This window comes from Bos javanicus, chromosome 6 (genome assembly GCF_032452875.1).
Source record: "Bos javanicus breed banteng chromosome 6, ARS-OSU_banteng_1.0, whole genome shotgun sequence".
Taxonomy (NCBI): domain Eukaryota; kingdom Metazoa; phylum Chordata; class Mammalia; order Artiodactyla; family Bovidae; genus Bos; species Bos javanicus.
The window spans coordinates 102,873,555-102,883,250 of record NC_083873.1 but is presented as its reverse complement, the minus strand read 5'-3'; the positions used below and the strand labels follow the sequence as shown (position 1 = coordinate 102,883,250).

Below are 9,696 nucleotides of genomic sequence, written 5' to 3'. Positions count from 1 at the left end.
TATAAAAAGAATTTGCAAAAACTTACAAAAATACACAAGTGGGAAAAAGCTAAATAGATATGCAAATCTGAGTGAAGGGGAAATAAGGATAGGAAAATAAAGTTAACTGAAAGGTTAGTACATAAAAAAAATCCAACTCATAAATTATGCAGTTTTGAAAGTCGAACCACAGGTATGTCTCTAAAAACTTTCTGGTGGCTGGAAAGGAGGAAAAACATTATTGGTTACAGGATCCACAGAGGGGATGAGTTTAAAATAAATCAGCTGCCCAAGAGATACTGTATTTTCTAGTAAAAACAACTTAGAGAAATTTCTTTATGGATCAACACTAAGGGAGACCACAGGAGATTATGTCCTTCACAACATTATCTATTAATACAATTAATATAATAGTGAGCGTCATCTCAGATAACTATTCCGTGTAACTTAAATGTATTCAGTAAAAGTTATTCTATGACGGTCAAATGGTCCAGTTAAAGTTCGTAAGATATATATGGTCTTATTTGGAAGGATAGTAAAGGTAGAACACTTAGGGGAAAAAAAATGAACTATTTACCCACTGTTTAGACTTAGTAGAGAATTCAAGTTGATATTCTTAAGATCAAATCTAACAACTTGAAGAGATTCGGTGTTACTAAAGACAGATCCGTATGCCTTGATCATCAATTAAATGGTAGAAGATAGGTTTACCCCCAGTGAAGAAAGTTAAGAGCCCAACTAAGTCCACAGGTGATCACCTGACCATCCTACCTTTACAAGAGGTAGACTGAGGATTTACAAGGAAAAACAATGATCTAACATAAGAAATCTTGTAATTGACTAATTGGCTTTCCTGATGGCTCAGTGGTAAAGAATCTGCCTGCTAATGCTGGAGAAGTGGTTTCAATCCCTGGGTCAGGAAGATCCCCTGGAGAAGGAAATGGCAACCCCCTCCAGTATTCTTGCCTGGGAAATCGCATGGACAGAGGAGCCTAGTCCATGGTGTTGAAAAAGAATAGAACATCACTTAGCAACTAAACAATAAATATTCTGTTGCTCTTCTCCATTTATTTCCAGTTTGTACTCTTTCAAAGCTTTTTGATTAGAGGCGGAACTGAAACCATACGTTTCCAAAGTATGAGGTGTTTCCTTTCTTCTTTCTTTATTCTGACATTGATCGTGCTCCTGTTACAGGTCAAGCACTTACAGTGGGAACAGTGATGAAGAAGCCATTATTACTGCAATGAAAGCCCAGAAGGACAGACAAATGTAAACGGCAGTTCCAATAGAGTTTACCATGCTATAGGAGTAAACCAAAAGAACACTTAGCTTTCCTTGAAAATGAAATTCAGGGAATACTTCACAGAAGAAGAGATGACTAAGATGAATTTTGAAACTCACAGATGAGAGTTTGCTGAGTAAGGAGGAGGAGGAATTGTGCTTCAAATACAGAGAACAGCCCATGAAAAGGCAAAAGTGAGACACGGTGCTTCAAGTACAGAACAGAACAGAGCTTATTAAAAGGCACCAACTTATACACAACATATGGACACAAAAATAGAAATATACAGGTTTCTCTCTTAATACGATTTCTCAAACGTCCCATTAGAATCCTAATCTTTTCTTTCTTTTTTTTTTTGTTATAAAAGTCAGTTTATTTTCCCTTTCTGTGTTTCACAGTTTTCCTTTTGGTCAGTATTGAGCAGTTAACTGATTGGAAATCTGCTTGATTCAATAACATTAACAAGTTTATAAACATACATTTGACAGTATTAAAGCAAAAGGTTGAAAACTTTTTCCTAACTCCATGTAAATTAGGCAGCCATAAAAATTGCACATTTTTCACCTGCTCACTTCCATATTTAAAATATATAGAGAGGATGACCTTAAAATATTGATAATTAGTATAGAATTCACAGCTTTCAAGACATGTATTCTACAGACTTCTAAAAAATAGATACCTAGATGCCTCTCAGGCCCTAGTAATCCACTGTAATTCAACGTCACATACTTAATGCATAGAAGGCCAAAAGGTTCCTTTTTCTCTGATTTTAGTCTTCTGCTGAGGTAACGCAAGGAACCCAGTTATGACAGAGATCGAGCCTCTGACTTCCTAGTGGATCCTAAAAAGTTCCCAGAGAACAAGCCTGGCGTTGAGTACTTCCGTTATAAATTACATACTGGAATGTTTACAACTGAGGTACCTCATGGTCCTTGACAGGAAGACAAAAGACTTCCAGGAGTTGAAGGTAATTGTGAATGAAGATGGAGAAGAGTTAAGGATCACTGGAAGATATTTCTGCTTCCAGAGCTGAACGACTTCAGAGCAGACACAGAGTAACCGAACCACTCAGCACGTAATGTGATTTTTCCCACCAGAGCTTAACTAAGGGATTCTCTGTCCAAGACAGGCTTACACTGGACCCAGCTGGAGCACTGGACCAGGATTTGATGCTTCATAGATGAGCTACTGTCTGTAAACTCATGACTGAAGCAAAATGCAATGATCCTTTCTATTCATGGAGCGTGTCGTTGCTACAAACCAGGCACAGGTGCCTCATGGCCACTCAGCTTTCCAGGCTGGAGAACAAGGGCCCAAGGCCAATAAAGCATTTACAGTTAAAGGGGTGAACCTCCACAGGCCAACAGAGTTGCAGGCAGATTCACAGGGCCTTCATTTGGTACAGTCATGAAACAATGGTGATCAATAAAAATCATTAACAACAACCCAGCCTTCACTCTGGTCAGCATCTCCAGGGGCTGACCCTGCTGAAAGAGGCTCAACAATCTGAGGTTATGTTGGAGTTCTAAAGACAAACCCAAAATAGGGTGAATTAAAAGAAATAATAGTCCTGATGTGTCTCTTGATTATTCTTGTTCTTTTGTGGGTACTGGTCACTCACTTAAAATGTGAGCTTGTTGTCTTTGCATAACAGAGCATGTTTCCATCACTATTAATGGTGAAATAAACAGGCTTGTGCAACTTGTCATAATAATGAAAAAGTAGAAAACCCACATCCACCCTAGGTTGTCCTGGATCAAAGATACTGGCCCATGGCAGCTCCAATGCCCCTGGTTCCATCAACCATCCCAGTGACGGTTGCCAAAGCCTCATTGCTCCCTTGGATCAGCTCCTGACGACCAAGGTTCACAGAAATAGCTGAGCTAATCATATTAGAAGTTCCACCAATAAAAAAATCCTATGACAGCCATCAGAAGTGCATTGATGGACTTATCATTTGGAGAATGACTGTATCCAACAAGGGACTTGATGGACAGAAGCAGACTGAGAGCTAACACTGATGCCTTTTCCTGTAACATGTCGGAGATGAAGCCTTGCAGCATTCCACCTATAATTCCTCTGATATCATACCAAATGGACAGCTGGTCAGCTTCGGCCTCCTTCCATTTGAAGTTGATACTCAGATAAAAGGGCAATCAGAAGAAGAAGGAGTACTTCACTAACTCCAAGGGCTTCTCTGGTAGCTAAGCTGGTAAAGAATCTGCCTGCAATGCAGGAAACCACGGTTCGATTCCTGGGTCAGGAAGATCCCCTGGAGAAGGGATAGGCTACCCACTCTAGTATTCTTGGGCTTCTCTGGTGGCTCAGCTGGTAAAGAATCTGCCTGCAATGTGGGAGACCTGAGTTTAAGCCCTCGGTTTGGGAAGATCCCCTGGAGAACGGCTACCCACTCCAGTATTCTGGCCTGCAGAATTAGTCCATGGGGTCCCAGAAAGTCGGACACAACTGAGCGACTTTTACTTTCAAGCACCGATAGGCCAGTGAATATGCTATAATTCCGGGAAGGCCACAAGCCTGGTAGAAGCTTATTGCCTTGACTTGGGTCACAGTATTGCCTTCTTGGATTGAATAATTAGGCTCAGCTTCTTCTTCATTTTCAGCACCATTAATTCATGGCCTGTGTGAGTCTTCTTCAAAATTTTCTTCTGTCTCGATATCTGAGAGACCGATTTCTTCTGGTGACACCAAGAGTCCAAAGAAGATGATGGTCCCACCAGCAAACTGCACAGCTAGCATCACCAGGAAGACATACTCATAACCATACTGCAGAACGGAAGAAGCTAGACATGCTCCCAAAATATTGCCCACTGAGGCACCGGCACTCCAGAGACCAAAAACAACTCCAGCTTTCCCAAACTAGTTGCCGGTAACAAAAACCACGCGGGGCCAGCCGGTGGATGGCAGCAGGCCATTCAACAATCCCCGGGCTGCAGCACAGCCCCTTGTAGAAATGCAGCTGTTCCATGAGAGTGCCAAAGATGAACACCACTAATGCGGAAAAGCACATGCCACAAGATAGAACCCATCGCAAATTTAGCCGATCGGCGAGATACCGCTGATGAGAAGGCCCACAGCACAGGAGAAGAGGAAAATGGTGTCCAGCGTTCCGAGTACTTTCTCTGCACTGGGAAACATGTGGCTGCTGCTCCAGATCTCCACAGGCAGTTCAACGGACTTGTTAAAAGCACCTGGGGTCCACTGCTTAGAGATACTGACTTTGACCTTGCTAATGTTTTTCTCCATGCGTGGAGCAATGGAGTAACTGAAGAAGGTGAGCAGGGATGTGACCACGTGGTGATGGCTGAACTGGGAGAGCACAGTTCCTCTCTGAAAAATACTTGGCCAGGCCGTGTGCCTCCTGACCTTCCTTCTCACCGTGACTTTAAAGTCTGGACAATGGATGGTTTATACCATTTCTTCTTTGGCCGCTTATGCACCAGAGATCTGGAGTAGTAATCGCGCTCTGGCCAGCTGCTCTGCTTGCTCCACTGGGTCAGCCTTGCCTGCAACCCCTTGGCTCCTGCCCGCCACCTCACCTGGGCCGCCATGCCAGGGTTTCCCCTAATTTCCTTTATTCTTAGTCATCATATAGCATGTGCTAGGCACCAGGCAGAATTCTAAGATGGCCCCAGCGAACTTTACCTTCAGATACCCCATGGACTGTGGTCTGCCAGGCTTCTCTGTCCATGGGGATTCTCCAGGCAAGAATACTAAAGTGGGTTGCCGTGCCCTCCTCCAGGGGGTCTTCCCAACCCAAGGATTGAACCCAGGTATCCTGCATTGCAGACAGATTCTTGACTATCTGGGCCACCAGAGAAGCCCAAGAGTACTGAAGTGGGTAGCCTATCCCTTCTCCAGGGGATCTTCTGGACCCAGGAATCGAACCAGGGTCTCCTGCATTGCAGGCAGATTCTTTACCAGCTGAGCTACCAGGGAAGCCCAGAAATAAGCAAATTTCTGTCTTAAAACAATTTCTCAAGCGTCCCATCAGAATCCTAATCTCCTTTGTTCTTAGTCACTATGTAGCACGAATTCTGAGATGGCCCTGGCGAACCTCACCCTTGGGTCCTCACAGCCTTGTGCAGTCCTCTCCGCTTGACTGAGCCAGGTCCAGTGGCCCACTTTCAACATACAGCCTACAGCAAAAGGGAGGGGTAGGGACATGCCTGGTGGTCCAGCGGCTAAGGCTCTGAGCTCCCCATGCAGGGGGCCTGGGTTCAGTCCCTGATTGTGGAACTAGATCTCACAAGCCACAACAAAAATTTGTATTTAAGAACCATGCAAGTAGAACACTGGCCTAAGATTTGGTAAAGAGCAAAGTTTTATTCCACCGTAATAGCTTACAGTGGGGAAAAAACCGAACAGCTCTGGGTCCTCCGTAATCAGGTTTTTTCCAAATAAGTCATCTGATTGTGGTGACTGGGGGCCTCTGCCCACGACAGTTCCCAGCCTGGCCTCTCCATCATCTTCCTAGTGACTTAGCAGGGCGGTTGCCGTGCAGGTAACCCAACCCTCCCTCTGTAGGGCTCCACCCAGAGCTACAGTGTTACATGTATAACATGTGTGACGTGTGTTACACGTGTACATGTAACACAGAGTTACACGTGTTGCAGTGGGGATACATGTGTGTCACTACCTTTCTCTTTGTGCCACTGGGGGAAAAAGTGCTATAAGCTTCAAGAGTGGTCACTGCATGTTGTACAAACATCTTTGAAAAAGTGAAAGCCACTCAGTTGTGTCTGACTCTTTGCAACCCCATGGACTGTAGCCTGCCAGGCTCTGTCCATGGAATTCTTCAGGCCAGAACACTGGAGTGTGTTGCCACGCCCTCCTCCAGGGCATCTTCCCAACTCAGGGATCGAACCCAGGTCTCCAGAACTGCAGGCAGATTCTTTACCATCTGAGCCACCAGGCATTGGTCCGCAAACATCTGTGGATATATGTGAAATAAAGTTAATATAATGCTTCTGCTTTAAAATACCAAAGAGAAGACTGACGATCCCACATGCCACAAGTAAGACCCAGGACAGTCAAATAAATAAATATACAAAAATAAACATTTTTTTTAAAGAAAAGAACTAAAACAAAAATGTGATGGGTATATCACTTCTGAGATGAGCTTATAAGAGACTGTGTCTTCCATCTCACTCACTCTTTCTTGCTTGTGCTCTGAATGGAAACCAACTGCCAATGTATGAACTGCCCTCTAGAGAGGCCCGCATGGCAAGGAACTGAGGGTGATCTCCAGCCAACAGCCAGCGAGGAGCTGAGGCCTTCACACAATGACCTGTGATGGACTGAAAACTACCAACCCCAACATGAGTGAGCCTGAAACAGACCCTCCCCTGGTGCAGACTGGAGATGACCGAACATGTTTACTGCAGCCATGAGAACCCCCAAAGAGAGGGCCCAGCTAAGTCAAGGTGAGGTTCATGACCCATAGAAATTGTTAGATAATAGCTACTTTGTTGTAAATCACTACATTTTGGGGTGATGTGTCACTCAGCAATAGATAACTAATACACTCAGAGGTTTAAAATTTCTGCTTCCTAAACCCATCCCTTCCAATAATTAAAAATTACATCTGTCCTTGATTATTTACTGTGGCAACAACAAAATAAATATACTGTATATGATGGGAGAGGTCAGGGAAGAAAGTAGAAGAGAAGTTTAAGGAAAAATGGGGGACTACATTGAGGTGGAGGCCTTCCCAGGTTACCCTAGTGGTAAAGAATTTGCCTGCAATGCAGAGACATAAAGAGATGTGGGTTTGACCCCTGGGTTGGGAAGATCCCCTGGAGGAGGGCATGGCAACCCACTCCAGTACTCTTGCTTGAAAAACGCCATGAACAGAGGAACCTGGTAGGCTACAGTCCATGGGGTCACAAAGAGTCAGACACAACCTAACTGACTTAGTGGGTGTGTGCACATGCACACACGCACACCCGCACACACACACACCCACACCCACACACACACACCCGCACACATGTGGAAGTGGAAGTGGAAGTCAGTAATCTCACCTCCAAGGGAGTCAACATAAGATATAAAATAACCCAAAGAAGCCAAAGAGGGAAGAAGAAAAACAGAGAGTTTTGAACCAAAGGAATGTAGGCATATTAGGAACAAACTCTCCCCAACTTGTTAGGGGCTTAATGTTTATTGAAGGAAAGGCTGAATGAGCAATCCTTGCCAGATATCAGCCACAATTTCACAAGGCATAAACTTGGATTTTACAGACTGGGGACTAGGAAATTATGATGCAGAGGCAAGTTGATGGCTCAAGGGATCTCAGTGCTTCTTTAGTGGAGCAGAGCACTGGAGCAAGTTCCTTAGAATTTAGTGCCTCGGTTCTGCCAATCCACAAGATCTTTCAGTGCAGCAGACAATATCATTTATTTCTTGAACTTTGGGAGACCATACAGAGCATGTAGTATGTCTACAGTCTGTCTAGTTGTGATTCTTTTCTATTTCTTGAAGAAGTGAAGTGAAGTTGGTCAGTCGTGTCTGACTCTTTGTGACCCCTTGGACTGTAGCTTACCAGGCTCCTCCATCTCTGGAATTTTCTAGACAAGAGTACTGGAGTGGGTTTCCATTTACTTCTATTTCTTATTAGTTGTCTTATCAGTAATGTCGGTAAGGTTTCTTAAATAAATTAAAATAAATACAGAGGTTCAGAGAAGTGACGAGTTCAATAGAGCCAAATCAGATTCAAATCAAGAATTCAATTTGGTCCTGTACACTCTCTGTATTTGGGGCTTCCCAGGTGGACAGAAATGTGGGTTCTTTTTGGTTAGTGAAAAGAAAAATCTTAATTCCTTAATTTGAAAATTTCTGTCCAAGGTTAACCCATCCTCCTGTGCTCTGAATTCCAGGTTCTTCTGGCTTCTCTGGGATGATAACAGAAAGCAATACTGCCACCTGCTGGGGATTATAGAAATTACAGAGCTGGACTACCCAGCCATTCTTGAACTTCAGAATTTGAAACGTTCTTGAAAATTCTTGTTCTTAAAGAAATGTCAATAAATCCCAGCTGCATTTAATGATAATTCTTATCTTTCAGGTCATAAAGCTATTAAATTACAACTCTTAGACTTGAACTCTGGAAAGCCTGCAGTTTAAGAATTCCTCTTTGGGTAATTTACATCTTTACTCTGTGGTGCCTGCTAAATCGATCAGTCATGTCTGTCTCTTTGCGACCTAATGGACTGTAATCCACCAGGCTACTCTGTCCCTGGGATTCTCCAGACAAGAATACTGGCTGCTGCTGCTGCTGCTAAGTTGCTTTAGTCGTGTCCGACTCTGTGCGACCCCATAGATGGCAGCCTACCAGGCTCCTCCATCCCTGGGATTCTCCAAAGAACACTGGAGTGGGTTGCCATTTCCTTCTCCAATGCATGAAAGTGAAAAGTGAAAGGGAAGTCGTTCAGTCGTGTCTGACTCTTAGCAACCCCATGGACTGCAGCCTACCAGGCTCCTCCATCCATGGAATTTTCTAGGCAAGAGTGCTGAGTGGGTAGCCATTTCCTTCTCCAGGGGACCTTCCCAACCCAGGGATCAAACCTGGGTCTCCAGAACTGGTAGGCAGGTTCTTTACCACTAGCGCCACCTGGGAAGCCCTTGGTGCCATTAAATTACCAACATTAAATCAAGCAATTATAGCCTAGTTGAAATGGAGGTTAAAAAGATACATATGATTCTCCATTCAGACTGGTTGGAAGAATACATGTAGTTAAATTAGAAGGCATCTTCCCACAGGGGAAAATTTTTTTTGCTGTTCTGGGTAATGGATGAATTTAGAGTGGATAATCAATCTAACGATAAATAGCAAATGATACTTGCATAAAGTTGTTCATTCATTGCTTCATTTCAAATAGTGAAAGGAAAGAATAAGAAAGATATAATAAGTTGAAACTGTAAAACATAAAAAAATATGGTAAGTGAAAAAATTAAAAATCACTGTAATTGCAACTATGCATGCAAGTGATGGCCAGGAGGTTAAGCTATATCTTCACTGATGGAACTCTTCATATTTAAATCATGTTAGGGTGAACTTCTAGGTCATGGTAAATATTTACATCTTCTCTATGGTTGCCCTGCTCTGTATCAGATTCTGAACTGCATGCACCTAGCTTTGGCCAAGGTCCAGAACATCCTGTCTCACTCTCTTGTGTAGGACCTTCCTTTCGCTTCTGACCTTATGTGGACCAGATTTCAAATTGTCATAATCCCTCAGACTTGCTGGGTGCCCCCTTACCCCTCTCCTTAATATGTGAGAAGTCAGGAAGCTACGATCCACTTCTAGGGAAAAAAATAAATAACGTTATCCCTTCAAGTACACGTACAATTTCTAAAGAACAGTAAAAACAGTTATTTACTTTGCCTTTCAAGACATTTATCAACCCATATGGAAT

General features: G+C 43.3%; 1 pseudogene; it reads right to left on the bottom strand.

Annotated features, from left to right (window-relative positions):
- Window positions 1-2,823: 2,823 nt before the first annotated feature.
- LOC133249179 (sugar phosphate exchanger 3-like) lies at window positions 2,824-6,198 on the bottom strand (annotated as a pseudogene).
- Between the last annotated feature and the right edge of the window lie 3,498 nt (window positions 6,199-9,696).